The sequence below is a fragment of the Taudactylus pleione genome, unplaced genomic scaffold (genome assembly GCF_031769625.1).
Source record: "Taudactylus pleione unplaced genomic scaffold, aTauple2 ptg000378l, whole genome shotgun sequence".
Classification (NCBI taxonomy): Eukaryota; Metazoa; Chordata; class Amphibia; order Anura; family Myobatrachidae; genus Taudactylus; species Taudactylus pleione.
The window spans coordinates 5,167,793-5,188,886 of record NW_028284779.1 but is presented as its reverse complement, the minus strand read 5'-3'; the positions used below and the strand labels follow the sequence as shown (position 1 = coordinate 5,188,886).

Below are 21,094 nucleotides of genomic sequence, written 5' to 3'. Positions count from 1 at the left end.
TGTACCCGCTACCACCCCATCTAAATACACCCTTTCGTATCTGGAGCACGCTCTTGGGAAGATTCCTGAATAAGCTCTGGTAAAGGTAGTAGAGCTCTGGTAAGAGGAGCTCTACTACCTTTACCAGATGTGTACCCAGCCAATATGACGGGCCGACATATCGGATCCAGGCTACACATCAGATCTAGATAATGAACGACGGAACGATACCTCGTTCCGTCCTTCATTACCTGCAACTGGCCGCTTGCGATATCGTGCAGCACAGCCGACTGGACGATGTTACAAGCGGCTGCGGGGGTGCGCATATTGGCTGTACGCACTGAGCCATGCGGCCGGTATGTCATTCCGATTGAGCCGGAAACTACATATCGCGCCAACATCGTCTCAGAGTGTACCCAGCTTAAGTACTGTGAAGTAACGTGGTATGTGCCCGTTGCACTACCTCCCTGCAGAGACTATGGCACAGATCGAGTTAAGGTACCCATACATCTGCGACGGATCGTCGGCATGCGATCAGAAATTTCCGATCGCCCACCATTGATGTTCAGCGATCTGACGCCGGATGGATGGCTGACATTTCACATGTTAAATGTCCTCGATTTGACGATTGCGATAAGTTTTTGATCGCGATTGTCAAATCGCCAAAATCCAACTTGTTGGATTTCTGCGATCCTGCGATGCCGGGTTGCAGGATCGCGGCATTCTGTCGCAGATGTATGGGGCCCATTAGTTGGGGTGAGTGGTAGATGAATAGTCTCTGGGGAGAGGAGCCTGAGGGATCCCTATGGATAAGCTTCAGCTGTGATGTATATTATTATTATTAGAGGAACTGTCTGGATGAAGAAGCGACACATTGCTTATTGCTGTGCAAAGTAAATATATATATATCACAGATGTGTAGTGTTGTTGGAGCAGATGCAGCTGGATGATTAATGGTCACTGTAATAATGGCACATGGAGCCGCATTAGGAGACAAACGCTGATTCCATATTAGCAGTAAATATGCTTCGTTTCCACTGTAATAACGAGACCGAAGATCCCCCACTCTGTCTTTGCCATACTTCAGCGTGACATGGCGCCGCAGCGCTGGTAAGCTGTGCACGTTACCACTTAATACGGTAGCCAAACATTGGCCATTATCCGGCACGCTTCTATGGGATGCACTGCAAGGGAAAATTCGTCATGTTACCGGCTGCAAAGTGTCTTTGCCTAAATGCTCCGAGAGCGGTCATCGCACCCCCCCAAATATATGAGAGATAATTATTAGCACCATTCGTCCCCTTTCTAGATCTGATACTGCTAATAAATATCGGCGGATTGCTCGGTTATTTTTTTTTTTGTGGAAAGAAATTTCCATTTTGCAGTTTTCGATTTTGCGCTGTTAGTAATTTTTTTCCTGTTAGTAATTTTTTTCAGAATTGAAAATAGATGACAGCAATAATCTATTCCTGCGAGGCAGAGAGGACATCCACGCACCACCGTGCCCATTCCCACTAAATGGCTTAGTCTGCCATGACATAGCGGTATGGACTTGAATATTATTTAGCAAATGATGGCAAAATTGCTAAGTCAGATCTCCCTGAGGTGAGAGAGTGATTAAAACTGATAAGGGCCATGTCTTCCCTTCTAAGCGTCTGACTCCTTGTGTCTCTAGGTGCGTTTGGCACGGTCTCCGAATATCTGTCCTCCGTGCGCCCCTCCTAACCACATCTTACAAAGGTGGCAGAGACTGTGTAACCTCCAGCGATCCCTCTAATTAGCCAGGCCGAGCAGCAGCCGGATAAGCCGTCTCCGATCTGCTCTCCCCTTCTTGCTGGAATTACTGATTATTCAAATGAAATTGGAGCTAATCAGGGACCAGGTGACTCTGGGCTCTATTTATTAACATTATTTTTACTAAAATAAAGTGAAAAGGGGTGTTTTCACACCCTTTTCACATTATTTTAGTATCACCTACAATTACTAAAGGGCAATTGGAGTAGAATTCGTAAAATTCTACTCCAACCCCTAAGTATCACTTATTTTTAATAAGCAGATCGCATTTCCCATAATTGTAATGGGAAATGTGATCCGACCAAAGTTACTAAAAATAAATTGTAAAAAAATATCGGGGAAAGCCTTGTGATAATAACGCCACCTGGAGGTGGCGCTGTCCAGGGTCTCCCCCGGTTACCGGACTCCTGCTCTGCTCTAACGGGGAGAGCAGAGCCCGGAGCCGGCCCCAGTAATCGGCTGTGTGGTCTAAACAGACAACACGCTGATACACTGCAAAAAAAAAAATATATATATATATTTTTTTTTTTTAAATTCACCTACCTGACTCCAGGGATCGGTGATCGGGGCTCCGGTGATGACTCCCCTCCGGTCAGCTGGTCTCCCATGGTGCACTGCGGCCCGGTCATCAGGTGATCGGGTCCCAGTGCAGTATGGGATATCAGCTGACCGGAGGCATGGAGGACATCACCGTAGGCCCGGATCATGAAGGCAAGTGTAATTAAGGGAGAGGGGGGGGGGGCCGCGATCGCGGGGGTGGGGCTTAGTGCCGGGGGGCTGGGCTTAGCGCCGGGGGGGTAGCAGCAGTGGCCGGTCGGTGCATGCACGGGCACTTTGTCATGGTATTTTTTGCGAAAATACCGTGCCTAGTGTGCGGAGGGGATCCGCAGGGACAGAGCTGTCTCGCATGCTCTGTCCCTGCAAGGGATTTGTAGTAAATCCCTGTGATATTGCCTGAATTCGCAATGCTAATTCAGTCGTTAATATCACACTACAATCTGCATTCAGTATGCGGATTGTAGTAAATAGAGCTCTCAGTGAGGTGCCGTAATGTGTCCTCTGCAAGCTGAGGGGTTCTAGCCACATGTTAGAAAAGATACGTACTATGGGCCTGATACACAGATTAACACAATGCCGATGTTTCCGCGGTTGGCCGATGTTTCTTCTATGGCACATGCTTATGGGGCGCACTGCACATCTGTTGCCATTGCGTAGCGGCGTCGGTATCAGTGGGGATTTCTATGCAAATGGATTGACAGTCAGTGAGCGTTTGTGGGAAGTAAGGTGGGGGTGGGGTGGGGCCTCAAACACAGGAGTGTCGCGACTGTTTTGGGGGAGTGTGTCATCCTTCCCTTGCGTTCCCGTACGCTGCGCGACCGACGGTTGCATTTTTCTGCTCAAGCGGCGGATCTGAGACGCTACAGATGTGCGTCTCAAAACAAGTCCCGTGATATCTTCGCACAGCATGCAGCAGCCATCTCTGAAATATGTTTTATCTTGGACTTTTACCAGCCATCACTCATTACACTAATGAGGAAAGTTATGTACATTTCATGTATGATGCACTAGAAACCAAAATGGTATTACAGCCATTATTTCATTATTACACTTTGTTTCCTCATTTCCTTGTCGTAAAAACCGTTAGCTCCTTAATCCTGGGAGGTTTCTCACCCCTGTGCTGAGCCTGTTTAGGCTGGTCACATTCCAACATCAGTATCAGACATTTCTTCATGCAGGTCTCATGCACTTATACCTAGTTTTTGTCAAAAGACTTTGAATTGTAAGAAAATACCAATCGTCTACTTTATGTCTTCTGAAACGGCAAATAAAATCTAAAATGGCCCAAAAAGAATATTGAAATGGCGAGTTAAGTAAAAGCAGACGTGTGTTTTCTTCTTCTAACCACTTCCTAGTTATACCTCGTGGTTTTTGCTGAGGGTTTCAGTCGACCTTTCCAAAGCAGCAAATTGCAGGATTCTACAGGAAAACATATTTTGGCGGGTTGTCACCGTCTAGAATAAAATGTATACGATGTACAGGAATTATTTGGTGGCCCAACAAGGCGTACCATTTTGAAAATGGGAAAACCTACAACATCAAATGAGGCGACTGCTTTTTTTTTTTTTTTTTTTTTTAAATATCTTTTTATTAAAGCAACATTACATTGCATGCACACAACATCGGAAATTTGAACAATAAAAATAGAAACACAGGGCCTGATTCAGAGCCGGACGCTCTTTCAGAGCGCTTCCTCTGAATCAGGGCCGTCCTTCTCTTTTTTAGAGCAGCCTCCTGGCCGCTCGCATAGCTGTGGGTGACCACCCACAGCTATAGCGAGCGTCCAAAAAGATGGTCACGATGGTCAAGACCATCGCGACCATCGGGCTTGCGACGAGACCCTTGTGGTAGGGTCTCGTTGCCGCAAGCCCTGGAGTGCTTTTGGGTCTATCAGAGCCAAAAGCACTCCTACTGACATCACTAGTGATGTCAGTGGGGCCGGCCCCAGACGGTAGGCGTTCCCATGGGAACGCCTCCGTCTGGGCAGCCACGCCCCCGGCACGCCCACCAAAGGGGGGCGTGCTGTCACTCACCATCGACAGCACGCCCCCTTTGTAGCGAGACCCATAGCGACGGCTTGCCCGTCGCTATGCGGGTCTCGCGCATGCACACGACGGAGCCGGCTCCCTCGTGCACATGCGCACTGACCCAACATCGACCCGCTTGCGAGCGGGTCTGAATCAGGCCCACAGTTCAATGTCTACAATTGCCGTAGTAGCATAGGTAATCATTGGCAACATGGATACACCCTATTTACATGTCAAAACCACACAGTAGGTAGTCATTCAATATAAACACACAATTATAACCGAAATCAGCAGATTCCCTCTACCAGGGATAGGAAGAGCCCGGAACGCTGGGGGTCCACATGTTTGATACCCCACACCAGGGGTATTCTTCTCTTTGTGTTCACATGTAGTCTCCAGAACATGCGGTGGGCACATCATCAAGACGAGTGGACACCCCTGTTTCAAACGGGATCGGTATGAATGAACGCCGGACGTATGCCCGGCGGGTCAATTCTTGACACCGGAAGACCGGCAGCAGGGCAGATCCCGACAGGGGATTAAGGTAAGTACAGCTACCCCTATTCCCCCCTCTACTAACCTTCCCTTAGGGGTGCCTAACCATAATCTCCCCACCAAGTGCCTAACCCTAAACCCCCCCGCAAGTGCCTAAACCCAACTCCCCCGTACCCGCAACCTAAACCTAACCCTTCCAGGGGGGTGCCTAACCCTAACCCCCCTTCCCCTAGCCTGACCCTAACCCCTGGGGGGGGCTAACCCTAAGTCCCACCCTTCGCCCCGCCCCTCAACCCGCGGCTGTCCGCGCCCGCCGCCCGGCTTACCTTCGTTAGGTATGCCGGGCTCCCGGCGTAGGGCTAATGATAGGCGTTGGGATTTCGACGCCTATTATTAGTCCCCTGTCGGGATTGCGCAGTCGGCTAGCCGGCGGTTGGCATTTCCACAGTTGGCTTCCTGACTGCAACCCGTTTCGAACAAGAGTGTCCCAGAGTGTGCAGAGGCCTGTATGGGGGAGATGGGGCCCACTCAGAGCTGCTCCCCCCACCCCTCCCAAACATTGGGAATGTATCACTCTGCTAGTGGCTTGTTACACATATATACAATCTACTCTCTGTAGACTATTTCTACTTCAGGGTCCATAGGGTATCCACAGGATACCTTGGGGTATAGGTGATGACGTCAGGCATCGGGCACCATAGAGTTAAGTTTTCAGCCTCCCAGGATGCACTAGGGTCCCCCTCCTATACCCCGCCCCCGAGCCAAGGCATCTCAGTTTCGTTTGGTGCCCGGCCGGAGTCGGATGCGCCTGTTTAGAAGGGGGCTAGAATTGGCCCCTGAAGTTTTCTACAAGCAGCTGTGGCTCATCTGGACGTCAGTCAGTACTGACGTCCATGCTGTCTTCCCTACACCCCCGCCGGTACCAGAACGCCGGTACTGATCCGGGGATGCTGGTAGGCATCTGGGGTCACAGCTAGCGGTGACCCCAGATGTTTGGGACCATGGCTGGATTCAAGGGGGCAGCAGGTAAGCAGCGGGGTCCAAAGTCCCCAGGCAGGCGGCTCCCTGGGGACTGGCTGCAGCGTGGAGCCATTTTTCGGATCTGTGCTTCCACTACCCCCCTGGGACAGCGGACCGCAGCTGAGCGGTAGCGCTGTGGCGTCCCAGGGGTTAATTGCATGCCAGGGGAGCGCGCCTTCCCTGTAACACAGCCGGCGCCTCCCCCGCTGCACACAGCCCTCTCCGCTCTGCTGACTGGCCCTGTGGCAGCGCTCCTCCCCCAGGCCGGCCTCCTCTCTGCTCCTCGGTGGCCATCTTTTGCTGGAAGCATGGTGAACGCTGCTGGATGCTGAAGATCGGTGGCATCGCGGTCTGGGTCCCCCGGCATACCTCTCCTCCATTGGTTCAGGTCTGTGTATGCAGCGCTGTGTCCTACCAGGCTCTGAGTCTGTGTAGTTGAGGATCAGCGCTGATAGTGCAGGAATTGATTTCTTTGCATTTTAATGTGACTTCTGCTAGCGTCTGCTGCCTGTACTTTCACTTTCTACTGTCAGCCTTTTCACTGTCCCTGTTCTTCTTCTGCTAAAGCCCTTGCGGTGCGGTGATTGCAGGGCGGTTCTCCCACTATACTAACAAGAATTAGTGTGAGGGGTCACATACTTACCATCATGTCTGAAAGTGACTTTCCTCTCCAGCTGTGTACTACGTGTAAGGTACCAATAGCGGAGGGGGAGGGTAACGCGGAGGGGCTATGTCGGCAGTGTTATTTTTTGACGTGGCCAATTACTGTCACGGCTCTGGTACAGGAGCCGCCCTGGGCTTGTTTCGCCAAAGCGCTTACAACCCTCGTGGGCCAGTTAGCTCCGCAGCCTGCCTTCCCACAGATGGGATTGTCCCAGCAGTCAGTGGTGTCGTCACCCATGCAGGGTTTCCCGAGACAATTGATGGTACCCCACAGTCTCCCTATTTCCCCTCCTCAGGTCTCTCAGGAGCCTGCGTGGGTTAATTCACTGACAAGCTCTGTACAGCATTTGTCGGACGTGTTACAAGAGGAGTCTGTGTTGCGGCCGGTGGCGTCTCTGTCTGCTCCTTATGAGGATGACGACGGGACGTCCGATGATGGGGAGATTCTGGATCTTTCTGACCAAGAACCTCCCCGTACTAAAGAGTCGGACGCTAAGTCTAAGGTTTATAGTCCTGGCCTTATTCGTGCAGTCCGCACTGCTTTAGTTATTGAGGATGATGAGCCTCCGGTATCAAAATCCAAACATGCCTTTTTCAATTATATATTAAGGGCGACGCCACAGTGTTTCCTCTTTCGGGTCAATTAGTGGACCACTTAGAGGAGGCGTGGAAACATCCAGGCAAACAGTATCAGCCTCACAGGCGTTTAGCAGTGGCTTATCCGTTTGTAGACAATTATTTTGCTAAGTGGGAATCCCCGCCACAGGTGGATTCACATGTGACACGCCTGGTCCGAAGTGCCACGTTGCCCATGCCCTCCATGTCCTCCTTAAAGGATGCCACGGACCGTAAGGTGGAAATCTGCCTAAAGTCCGTTTATTCCCTTGCGGGGGGGGGGGGGGCAGCTAGGCCGGCTATGGCCATTTGTTGGGTAGCCAGAGCTATGGAGCGCTGGGCAGATACTTTAGAGGCGTCTTTCGATTCCAACTGTTCGGCTGAACAGACCGAGGTGATAGGCAATCTCAGGGATTCGGCCACTTACATTAATGAAGCGGCTTTAGATATCAGTACCCTGACCTCACAGATTTCTTCGGCTGCAGTGGCGGCTCGTCGCTCCTTATGGTTGCGATCTTGGAAGGCGGACGCTGATTCCAAAAAGGGCCTGGAAGCCTTGCCTTTTAACGGAGAAGTCCTATTTGGTCCGGATCTGGACAAAATTGTAGCCATGCTGGTGGCAGCCAAATCGGCAGTTCCTTCCAGTTCAGGTATGTCGTCCTTTCGGCCTTACAGGGCCCAGGGTAGGCCTAAAGCACAGTCCTTTCCCCGACAGGCTGGCCCCAAGAAATCGGCCAAGCCCCGGAAGCAGGCCTGGAGTACCAGACGTCCGGCCCCTAAGTCCGATGACAAACCTGCGGCCTGACGGTCTGGGCCTCGCTTTGGGGGATCCCAAAGTGGGAGGCCGCCTGCTACGGTTCGCCCAGTGTTGGTCGGTAACCACGACAGACAGTTGGGTTCACGAGGTGGTTTCTCACGGGTATGCCCTCTCCTTCCGGCACAGGCCCCCGTCCTGATTCTTCACCACGGGTCTTCCATCAGACCGGAACAAAGCCACGGAAATGCGGAAGGTTTTGCACACTATGCTCCAGGCTGGAGTTATAGTGCCTGTTCCTTTTACCCAGAGGGGCCTGGGTTTCTATTCCAATCTGTTTTTGGTGCAGAAACCAAATGGGTCGTACCGTCCGTTCCTCAACCTCAAAGCACTCAACAAGTCCTTGCGGGTGCCAAGGTTTCGGATGGAGACCCTACGGTCCATCATTCTGGCGCTGGAACTTGGGGATTACATGGTGTCGTTGGACATACAGGACGCTTATCTGCATGTCCCTGTGTTCACCAAGGTGATGGCGGTCATGGCGGCTTCCCTGCGGCTGCAGGGAGTCCGCATGTTGCCGTACTTGGACGACCTACTGTTGGTAGCAGGATCTCCGGAGCTCCTTCTACACCATTTGGATCTGACGATTGCAGTACTGCAACGGCACGGCTGGTTGATAAACTGGCAAATGTCCACCCTGATCCCGTCTCAGAGGATTCTGTACCTCGGAGCCTTGTTGGACTCCAGTCAGCAGAGGATCTTTGTGACGGGGGAAAAGATCTCTGCCTTGCAGTTGAGGGTGCGCAGTTGTCTGCAGAGTCGCCGTGTGTCTCTTCACTCGGCAATGAGGTTACTGGGCTCCATGGTGTCCGTATTCGACATGGTGGAATATGCCCAGTTTCACTCCAGACCTCTGCAGCAATTGATCCTGTCCAAATGGAATGGACTGCCTCAGAGTCTCAACTCCCAGACGATGGTGCTCACTCCGGAGGTTCGCCTGTTCCTTGCCTGGTGGTTGCAGACGACCAATCTCAACAAGGGTTGTCCGTTTTGGATGGCGAACTGGGTCCTGTTGACAACGGACGCCAGTCTTCGGGGCTGGGGAGCGGTCACGGGTCCACACTTGTTCCAGGGCAGATGGACTCAGGAGGAAAAGGAGCTTCCAATAAACATCTTGGAACTCCGCGCCATTTTCAATGCTCTCCAGCAGGCCCATCGGGTTCTCCAGGATCATCCGTGTAGGTCCAATCGGACAACGCCACCACCGTGGCCTACATAAATTGGCAAGGAGGAACCCGAAGTCGGGTGGCACTCGTAGAGGTGTCCCGCTTCCTGATCTGGGCGGAGTGCAATCTCCCGGCCATATCAGCGGTATTCATCCCGTGAGTCCTCAACTGGGAGGCCGACTTTCTCAGTCGCCAGGACGTTTATCCGGGGGAATGGTCTCTGCACCAGGACGTCTTTCAACTTCTGGTGGACAGGTGGGATCTTCCAGAGATCAACCTCATGGCTTCATGGCACAACAACAAGTTGCTGGTGTACGGGTCTCGCACAAGAGACGAAAAGGCGTCTCTGGTGGATGATCTGTCCGTCCAGTGGACGTTCCGGTTTGCTTATCTCTTTCCTCCGTTTTCCCTTCCACGGGTAATCCGGAAATTCAAACAGGAAGGAGGGACGCTCCTGTTGATAGCTCCCGCATGGCCCAGACGGCACTGGTTCTCAGACCTTCAGGGTCTGTCCGTGGACAGTCCTCTGCGGTTGCCGCTACGACCGGACCTTCTGTCACAGGGTCCTTGTCTTCACCCGGACCTGACTCGGCTGTCTTTGACGGCGTGGCTGTTTAGACGGCCATGTTAAGGTCCAGGGGGTTTTCCAGCTCTGTAGTACGAACTATGCTAAGAGCTCGGAAACCGTCTTCAGCAAGAATATTCCATCGTGTGTGGCATACGTTCTTCCAGTGGTGTCGACCGAGAGGTTATGCACCTCGGGAGTTCCGTCTGTCTACAGTACTAGCCTTCCTACAAGCGGGACTAGACCATGGGCTTCGCCTTGCTTCTTTGAAGGTGCAGGTTTCTGCCCTGTCTGTCTGGTTCCATCGTAGGATTGCTACAATCCCTGATGTTCCACCGGTGGCGCCTTGGGATTTGGCTGTGGTCCTGAGGGCTCTCCAGGGACCGCCGTTTGAACCACTGGGCTCAGTGGATCTTAAATGGCTAACAGCTAAAACTGTTTTCCTTCTGGCCATCGCTTCTGCCAGATGTGGTTCTGATTTAGGGGCTCTCTCTTGTAGACCCCCTTTCTTGATTTTTCATGGGAACAGAGCAGTGCTGCGCACTCGTCCTGGTTTTCTTCCCAAAGTTGTTTCCCGTTTTCATATCAATGAGGAAATCGTTGTGCCGGCTTTTAACTCACCTGACCTTTCAGTGGGTGAGGCCTCTCTGAATGTTGTGCGGGCCTTAAGGATTTATGTTGACCGCACTTCTTCGTTTAGGAAGTCGGACGCCTTGTTTGTCCTCTATGGCTTCCGTAAAAAGGGTTGGCCTGCTTCAAAGCAAACTTTGGCAGCTTGGATCCTTATGGCAATTTCTGAAGCTTATCTTCATGAAGGCCTGCCGGTTCCATCTTCTGTGAGGGCTCATTCCACTAGGTCTGTGGGTCCTTCGTGGGCAGCTCGACTTGGTGCCTCTGCAGTCCAGATCTGGAAGGCGGCCATGTGGTCCTCTGTCCATACCTTTGTGAGGTATTACGCGTTTGACACCTTTGCCTCTCAGGATGCTTCCTTCGGGCGGCGGATTCTTCTTTCAGCACAGGAGCGTCCCCTTCCTTAAAGGATACTGCTTTGGGACATCCCCAAGGTATCCTGTGGATACCCTATGGACCCTGAAGTAGAAAATATGAGATATGGTAAGAACTTACCCTTGTTATCTCTATTTCTACGAAGTCCATAGGGTTCCACAGGACTCCCGCCCTGTCGTACCTGTGCTGCAGATGGGCTTTGCTCTGGTCACCGGTTTTTCCGTCTCCCTCTGGTGAGAATGTGATTCTTGTGTGTGTCCAGATCTTTTTTTTCCTCTCTCTTCCTTCGGCCTATGGCTTGGTACTTAACTGAGATGCCTTGGCTTGGGGGCTGGGTATAGGAGGGGGACCCTAGTGCATCCTGGGAGGCTGAAAACTTAACTCTATGGTGCCCGATGCCTGACGTCATCACCTATACCCCAAGATATCCTGTGGAACCCTATGGACTTCGTAGAAATAGAGATAACAAGGGTAAGTTCTTAACATATCTCATATATTCTTCACAATAGACCCACCGGTTTGAGATTTCCCTGAACCTGCCCACAAACCCCCGGCATTACATCATACTTTTTTTATTTTTTTTGAAGAGGTCCCTTACTTTACAAAGCCCTGCCAGAGCTCAAAGCCAGATATTCTTGTCATGTCAGCTCACACTCACATGAAATTAATAATGAGGGCAATACGCGTGATAACCTCGTAACATACTATAAAATATTCTTTACAATTCGTTTTTCTGGATCAGTTTATTGGACTGAGCACAATTAATGCGGTAGTTATATGGTAAATAGACATACTTCTCCTGTGTGAGTTAGGTGGCAGACAGGTTCATTAAAATTAATGCTTGGTACACACCTATGCAACTATTGGGCCGATCACCCGTTATCAGCTGAGTGGCCAATTGTATGCCTATGTGTGAATGCAGGCGTATTAGCCGGTAAACTGCTTTAAACGCTACCACAATGGTCCGATCGGTTGGTCGCATCTTTATAAGCTGCTTAAAAATGTGAGATGTCTGACCCCCTGCTCCCATAGAAGGAAGTATTCACTGAGCTAAACATATTTGTGTGTACTGGATGCACACTGCTCAGATAATTGCTTCGAGGATTGGGAGTGTGTATCTGATCTGCACACTGTGGACCTCATTCAGAGTCGGTCGAAGCGGCCGCACGGTCGTACGGGAAAAGGGGCCGGATATGCAAATGATTCCCTCGCAAGTTGCGTCACTAAGTTCGGATCGGTAGCTGGCCGACCAAGGGGAGGAAGCGGCCGGAATTCAATAAAATACGCCCCCTTCTTGTACGCATTGCACTTCATCTCCGGGCATATAAGGATTAATCGAGACCATCGGGAACCATCGGAACTGGTCGTAGAGCTTTAAGGTTGACCATACCCTCTCTTAAGCTCTACGATCATGTCAGTGTAAAAACCTCCCATGTCACATGTGCCATGACGCTACTTTGTTAATTATGCACTCCCATAAACCGTATGCACTCCCATAAAACGCTGTTTGCATAATTAGGCACGCCTGCGTTCGGATCTCCACTCCCCCGTTTTCAAGCACCTTCCCCTGTTACCACCCACAAACGCCTCATTCTGTCACTCAAACTACTGATCTGGCTGTGTTCAAGGAGAGAGAAATTTCTGATCGTAGCGGCTAGTTTGCGCACGCGCATTGCGAACTTTACGCATGCGCAGTATAGCGAACATCGTTGGCGTACGACCGTGCGGCCGCTTTGACCGACTCTGAATGAGGTCCTGTGTACCAGGCTTAGCTTACTTCTGGCCAGGTTTTTGGACTGTTCAACGTATTTCTACAGCTTCTAATAGAATCATTAACAGCTGAAACATGTTATTAGTAATTAATCTCAGAGCAAGGAACAGATGTATCCCCTACATGGAACGGTTAAGTCTAGCGTGGAAATTACTTTTGGTAGACTGGGGAGATAAATGTTTATATTCTGTCCAGTGTGAAGACACATTCACAGACTGCTGCCCCACAAGGAACACTAATGCAGCAAGGTACACAAAGTGTTATTTACAAGGAAATATACTAACATTGTATTGTTATGTGGGGAGGGGACTGAAGGCAGCAGGAAGCCACAGTCTGAGTTTTACAGTGGAAGGAGCAGGCTCCCACGGCAGCACAGAGTATGTCAGGAGATGAGTGATGTGTTAAGGAGGACAGGACACCATGTGACAGGTGCATTGACACATACTGTACTTGCTGACATTCTGGCAACCCCCTTCGGAGACTTGATGCTGCATTGTGAAGCAGGGGGTGGGGCCACGATGACGCAATTCAGCTGCAGGGATGTGGGGGTGCAAAGGGGGAGGTAGGCGACCAGCCGTGGCACTTGCCCACTTTTTCTGGTGGCTGGGAGCGACAGTAGGCAAGGATGCATTGACATGATTTGCGGAAGGGAATGTGGAAGCAGCAGGAAGCCGCAGACTGACAGTTATATAGTGGGAGGAGCAGTCCCCCAGCAGCACAGAGTATTTTAGGAGATGGGTGATGTGTTCTTGAGGATAGGGCTGCATGTGACATGATGTGAGGAAGGAAAATGTGGAAACAGCAGGAAGCCACAGACTGAGAGTTATATAGTGGGAGGAGCAGGGTCCCCAGCAGCACAGAGTATATCAGGAGATGAGTGATGTGTTAGTAAGGACAGGGCTGCATGTGACGGGCAGTGACATGATGTGAGGAGGGGAATGGAGGCAGCAGCACAGAGTATATTAGGAGATGGGTGATGTGTTAGTGAGGACAGGGCTGCATGTGACAGGGGCAGTGACAAAATGTGAGGAGGGGAATGGTGGTAGCAGCACAGATAATATCAGGAGATAAGAGATGTCTTAGTGAGGACAGGGCTGCATGTGACGGGCAGTGACGTGATGTGAGGAGGGAAATGGGGACAGCAGCACAGGTAATATGAGGAGATAAGTGATGTGCTAGTGAGGACAGGGCTGCATGTGACAGGGGCAGTGACATGATGCGAGGAGGGGAATGGGGGCAGCAGGAAGTCACAGACTGAGAGTTATATAGTGGAATGAGCAGGGTCCCCCAGCAGCACAGAGTATATTAGGAGATGGCTGATGTGTTAGGACAGAGCTGCATGTGACAGGGGCAGTGACATGATGTGAGGAGGGGAATGGGGGCAGCAGGAAGTCACAGACTGAGAGTTATATAATGGAAGGGGCAGGGTAGTAGCACAGAGTAGTGATGGCTATTACATTGATTTTTGAAGATTGTGGTGTCAACTGTGCAAAAATCGAACTTATTTTTTTTTTTATAAAAAATATTCTTGTCTTTTGTTCATATATAGATCCAGCATATTCCTTTGTCCTGTATTATCATCATCCCTGCCTTATACATTCAGGGTTATTAAAATTGCAACCTAAACTGCAGCTCTGAACCTCTCTCACTAGGTGTAAATAAGGAACACTGCGTGCTATTTTTTTTGTTTCTTGACAGAATGTTTTCTAATACACGTGCCGGATAACTAATCTCTGGCACAGCACACAGGGGAGCGATAGGCTGCAGAGATATATTGCACGTTTCTTTTTCTTAGCTTTGCAGTTTCTATTAAACTCTTTGTCCGCAGAGCTCCAAAGACTCTTAAAAGCTGCGTGGAGCCCAGACGTGGAGCGGACATTTTATCACTTCTATCCCAGTCCTGCTGCAGGTGATTGGCCCAGTGGGATCACGGCACAATACTCTGGCTGTAATAACCGCACTGTGTGATTAGAAGAGACGAGCATTCGATTTTTCTGAAAATATTGTATAAACCGATGTTTCCGCAGAATGCACACAGTTCAGCTTTTGTTATCTTTAGTCTGCAGAGCATAGGACAACTCTCCTTGTGAATGAAGCTCCGTTATACATTGAGATGGGGGAAGTCCCTCTATACCTGCGTCTAATTGCTGTAGGTTGTCTTTAGAAAATATACATGAAGCGCTGAGAAAACATGAAAGACGGGCAGTGAGGGTACAGTGTAATGCAGTGGTTCCAAAACTCAAGGCACCCTAACAGTCCAGGTTTTCAGGAAATCCATACTTAAGCACAGGTGATTTAATTAGTACCACAGTCCGTTTGATTATAGCATCCACGACACGCGACGGGCCACAACCTACAAAGTTATTGGTTTGATTACGTGTTAAGACGTAACAAAAACATTCATATCAGTAAATTGCTGATCTGAAGCACTGAGTGTATTTTCTGTTTCTTTATGTATTCATTCTTCTTTTTATATGTGAGTTTTTCTCTAGACTTTAACCTCCCCGTGGTGTAAAACTAGATTGAAAATGTTAGAGAGCACTGAATATATAGGTAGATTGTATTCTTTATTCACCAAACAGTATTTTCTTTCATTGATGTGTGAAGTCTTTTCAATCTTTCCTCCAAGTGCATTACATAAAGAAAAAATATAAAAGCACATCTGTTATTCCAGGGATCCAGTTATCTGCTTTTCCTGTGCAACTACGCCACTCTGGGCTTCCTGAGCAATCGGGTATATACTGCTTGCCACGCCACTCTGGGCTTCCTGAGCAATGGGGTATATACTGCTTGCCACGCCACTCTGGGCTTCCTGAGCAATGGGGTATATACTGCTTGCCACGCCACTCTGGGCTTCCTGAGCAATCAGGTATATTTTACATGCAATGCCACACTTGGCTTCCTGAGTAATCGGGTATATACTGCTTGCCACGCCACTCTGGGCTTCCTGAGCAATCAGGTATATACTGCTTGCCACGCTACTCTGGGCTTCCTGAGCAATCGGGTATATACTGCTTGCCACGCTACTCTGGGCTTCCTGAGCAATCGGGTATATACTGCTTGCCACGCTACTCTGGGCTTCCTGAGCAATTAGGTATATTTTACATGCAATGCCACACTGGGCTTCCTGAACAATTGGGGATATTCTGCATGCCACACCCAGAGTGGAATATCCCTGATTACTGAGGAAGCCCAGAGGGGCCTGGCAAGCAGAATATCCCCAATTGCTCAGTAAGACCAGAGTAGCATGCCAAGCAGAATATCCCCGATTGCTGAGGAAGCCCACAGTGGCCTGGCAAGCAGATTATCCCCAATTGCTCAGGAACCCAGAGTGGTATGACAAGCAGATTATCCCTGATATGAATGGTGCAACATAAAATTGTAACTCCCACTGTGTAATTCTTTCTGTCAAATTATTTTATTACTAAATTTATACAGTTATTTTTTTTTTATATATATGTATATCATTATCACCAATGTATATTCCATATGCATTCCACTTTCTCAGTCGCTATTTGCCATTAATCACCTTATGTTAATAGAGTGGTCTGGCAAGCAGAATATTCTCTATATTGCTGGGGAAGCCCAGAGTAGCTTGGCAAGCAGAATATCCCTGATTGCTCAGTAAGACCAGAGGGGCCTGGCAAGCAGAATATCCCTGATTGCTCAGTAAGACCAGAGGGGCCTGGCAAGCAGAATATCCCTGATTGCTCAGTAAGACCAGAGGGGCCTGGCAAGCAGAATATCCCTGATTGCTCAGTAAGACCAGAGGGGCCTGGCAAGCAGAATATCCCTGATTGCTCAGTAAGACCAGAGGGGCCTGGCAAGCAGAATATCCCTGATTGCTCAGTAAGACCAGAGGGGCCTGGCAAGCAGAATATCCCTGATTGCTCAGTAAGACCAGAGGGGCCTGGCAAGCAGAATATCCCTGATTGCTCAGTAAGACCAGAGGGGCCTGGCAAGCAGAATATCTCTGATTTCTCAGGAAGCCCAGAGTGGCGTATCAAGCAGAATATTCCTGATTGCTCAGTAAGACCAGAGTGGCCTGGCAAGTAGAATATTCCCTATTGCTCAGGAAGCCCACAGTGGCCAGGCAAGCAGAATATCCTCGATTGCTCAGGAAGCCCAGAGTGGCCTGGCAAGCAGAATTTCCCCTATTTCTCAGTAAGACCAGAGGGGCCTGGCAAGCAGAATATCCCTGATTGCTCAGTAAGACCAGAGGGGCCTGGCAAGCAGAATATCCCTGATTGCTCAGTAAAACCAGAGGGGCCTGGCAAGCAGAATATCCCTGATTGCTCAGTAAAACCAGAGGGGCCTGGCAAGCAGAATATCCCTGATTGCTCAGTAAGACCAGAGGGGCCTGGCAAGCAGAATATCCCAGATTGCTCAGTAAGACCAGAGGGGCCTGGCAAGCAGAATATCCCTGATTGCTCAGTAAGACCAGAGGGGCCTGGCAAGCAGAATATCTCTGATTTCTCAGGAAGCCCAGAGTGGCGTAGCAAGCAGATTATCCCAGATTGCTGAGGAAGCCCAGAGTGGCGTAGCAAGCAGAATATTCCCTATTGCTCAGGAAGCCCAGAGGGGCCTGGCAAGCAGAATATCCCTGATTGCTCAGGAAGCCCAGAGTGGCGTAGCAAGCAGAATATTCCTGATTGCTCAGGAAGACCAGAGTGGCCTGGCAAGCAGAATATTCCCTATTGCTCAGGAAGCCCAGAGTGGCCTGGCAAGCAGAATATCCTCGATTGCTCAGGAAGCCAAGAGTGGCCTGGCAAGCAGAATTTCCCCTATTTCTCAGTAAGACCAGAGGGGCCTGGCAAGCAGAATATCCCTGATTGCTCAGGAAGCGGATAACTGGATCCCTTGAAAACAGATGTGCTTTTTTATTTTTATGCAATACGCTTGGTGGAAGACATTAACACATCAAGGAAAGAAAAACTCGTTTGGTGAACAAAGAAAAATCCAAGTATATATTCAGTGCTCTCTAGCATCTATTTTTAAGTAAGTTTAACACCACGGGGAGGTGAAGGAGTCCAGAGAAAACCTCACATATTAAAAAAAAAAGACTCTGAATAAACAGAAAAATCAGAAGACGCTCTCAGCGATTCCGATAAGCAGTTTATATTATTATTGCCGATTGAAAGGACGGTTGCTTTTCTTAATTGCCGTGGTCAGTGACAGAGAGCTCTGAAGCACCTGAGTGGGAGTAACCTATTTCTGTTGTAACAAAAACATTCCATTCCCACGGGACAACTCATCTACGGGATCATTTATCACTTATTGATAGCGCAGGTATGATATAGTCATAGGGCATCAATTCATTCCTTAGCGTTTAAAACTGCGCATGTTACCATTTAACATAATATGGAGTATACAGAGAGCAAGGAAAATTGGACGTGGAGCACCTTCACCCCACCAATTTTGTGGGCAGTCCATGTACATCGCACTGAAGTGAGTTCGCCTAGCGTGGAGGCGGTGTGTGCGTGCTGCAGTATCCTCCACCCAGTTATCCTATAACTGACCGTTATGCTTGATGCTTGGAGCACAGGGGGGACTCGGTGTGCGGGGTCATGTGATGGAATTTCTATAATCTATCATGAATGGTGCAACATAAAATTGTAACCCCCACTGTGTAACTCTTTTTGTCAAATTATTTTATTTTAAAATTTATACAGTTGTTAAATTTTTTTATAAATATATATCATTATCACCAATGTATATTCCATAGGCATTCCACTTTCTCATTCGCTATTTGCCATTAATCACATTATGTTAATAAGAATCACAACATACGTATAGAGCACATTTTAATATTTCATTTCTACTAGTTCTATTGATTTATTTCCCAGTCTGGCAGCTGATGTTATTTGCTTTCCCTGTAAGAGCAGATCCCACCATTCTCATATAAATTCATTATATTCATTGTGCTATTATGTATTCCATCATCTTTACTTCTGTAATATGTATTCACATCATTACTTTTCCCCTTTTCCTCTATCTAATTCGGAATTTCTTATCTCATTAATATGTTTTTTTCTTAATTTCTTTTCATATTTTGTTAATTTATATCTATATGGATCAATACGTTTTACGATCAGCCCCGTTGTCACCCATTTACCCAGATCCGAGCAGCATCATCATCAGAGCAGTGAGTAGGGGGCGCAGACTAGGGTAACTAGTAAGTAACCCTTTGTGTATCTCTTCCGTCCCTGCAGAGGTGTAGACTGGTCCCCGCTCTGTGTGCAAAATCACGTTACACGTTTCACACAAGTCGTAGACACCCCTGCTGTGTAAATGGCGTCTGAGATTGTAATAAAGGAATTTAAACAGCTTGTTTATTATTTTATTAATTTACTAACAGTTACATATATAGCGCAGCATATTCCGTTGAGCTTTATAAGGGGAACAAACAGTAATAGAACAAGACTGGGTAATAACAGAAATAGGGGGGTATCCAGTTAGTCGTGATAACCCATTTTTCACCTGTTTTTTTTTCCAAAATTGGTTATCGTGCTATCCAATTAGCCGCGGTCCGAAGTCTTCCATAGCAGATATCGCGACTTCGTTTTCACCATCTCTGAGTAGGTGAAAAAATTTACAAAATCCCCATTTTTGGACTAAAATTTGGGGAATTGGTGCAGAACCCCTGGGACACCCCCCCTTAATGACTAATTGGACAAAAATTTATTTTTAATTAGCTTATTTGGGCCAATAATTATGTCATTTTTGGGGAGGAAAAGTAAAAAGCGCAGTTAAAATGGATTCAAAGTAGTGGGTTAGGTATTTTGGGGGGAAGGTGTTGCGGGACTGATAGTGACAGCCCGACAGAGGTGGAAATCCCGATCGTCCATTAAGGTAAGTATGGTAACCTAATTCCCTCCCCCTAACCCTAACCTCCCCCCCAAGTGCCTAACCCTAATCTCCCCTTCCCCGCCGCCTAAACCCAAGCCCCCCGGGGGGGTGCCTAACCCTAACCCTCGCCCTTCCCCTAGCCTAACCCTAACCTCCTGGGGGGGTGCCTAACCCGAAGTCCCTCCCCGGGAGCACTAAACCTAACCCCCCATTCCCCGCTGCTGTCCGCGCCCGGCTTACCTTCGATCGGTAAGCCGGGTGTTGGGCTCCGGGTGCAGTTCTAATGACAGGCCGGGATTGTCATTAGACACTTGCTGGGATTAGACAGTCAGGAACCCAGTGGTCGGGATTCCGTCCGTTGGCTTCCCAGGGTTGCAGCAGCTGTGTTTTTTTTAAAGTGCCCTAAAATATACTTACCCCCATTTTATGTACCCCTAATTTAACTAGAGCATTACCTTTTAGCCCCAAAAAATGTATTTCTATTTTTTTTTTTTACTGTTATAGAAAAATGTATATATCAGCCATCTGACACTGTTTAATACCTCAAAACCCTTTGATTATGGGCAATAAAAGACTTCTTTACTGTTTCCCAATATTAGTTTACCTTTTTTGGGGGTACAGGCTGATTTCCCCATTTCCACCTGTACTTTTCGCCCGTCATCCCTGCAAGAATTATTGGATTTCACGATAAACGGGAGAGTGCATACATGCGATAAGCGGCAAATTCGTGCAATGGGTCCGAAAAGTTTTCGCCGGTGACAATTTATCGTTATCGCGGATAATTGGATACCCCCCATAGAGATAAGAAGACCCTTGCTTGCAGACTTGCAAATCTATAGGTTGCCCAATCCATCCCAAATAACAAATCACAGGAAAGTTAATAAAACGCTGCATTCTGATAAACTTACACTGCAGTTCATTGGTTTATCTATTAACAAACGGCCAATAGGTGCTGGAAGCTGACAGTCTGTTCGCATATTATCCCAAACGTCCCTCTGATTGATTTTGTATCCTCTTTATGATTTAGGGAACTGTGTATTAGATTTGCTGATAGGTGTATAACAGAATTGTCTTCTAATCTCTCCTGGAAATGTAATTCTAGTTTTCCATCCCTCTTGCGAGACCTTCTCTGCTTTGTGCTTTCCATCAGTGCGGTTTGCCGCAGCAATTATGTCCCAATTATCCCTGTGTAGGTGACGAAACCGTTTGTATTGGGAAATGGCTGGAGAAAAAAAAAAAAAAAAAGTCAGCAAATAAGACGAAACTTTGTAATTGCCATCAAGGATTAAAAATGAGTTTAATATCTGCTGCTGACCTTGTGGTATAAGTCACAGTCTCTGGGCTGTAGGCATGAAATGTCCTTAGGTTATATGATGTCGCCCTGCTGTGATACCACACCCTCTCTGCCCCATGTCCTCTATCTCTTTCATATATATATGTATAATATAATCTTGATATAGTGATGGTCCTACAACGTCACTCCAGATATCTTAGTGTGGCTCGTGTATACCCTGGGGTTGGGTAGTTTAGTACGGATATACTTTCTTATTGTTACGCGCGACGTGGGTTCCGTGGTTGGTTACATAGGAGGAGGGGGGGTCACAAAGTTGTACTGCAGCGATTGCCCCACGCATTACAGTGTAAGAATATTAGGTGACACTTATCAGTTCTGAGATCATATAAAGGACAGGTAACAGGTTGAGTGAAGTTAATACACTGAGCATATAACTCCTAGCTGTCTTATCTGTATTATTATACCTGTAAAACAATAAT

The 21,094-nt window shown here is 48.4% G+C and overlaps 1 protein-coding gene across 1 annotated transcript in view; it reads left to right on the top strand.

The window, feature by feature from the left end:
- Positions 1 to 21,094, top strand: part of BTBD9 (BTB domain containing 9) — a 216,918-nt gene that overhangs the window by 77,676 nt on the left and 118,148 nt on the right. The gene's annotated exons all lie outside the window — the stretch shown is intronic.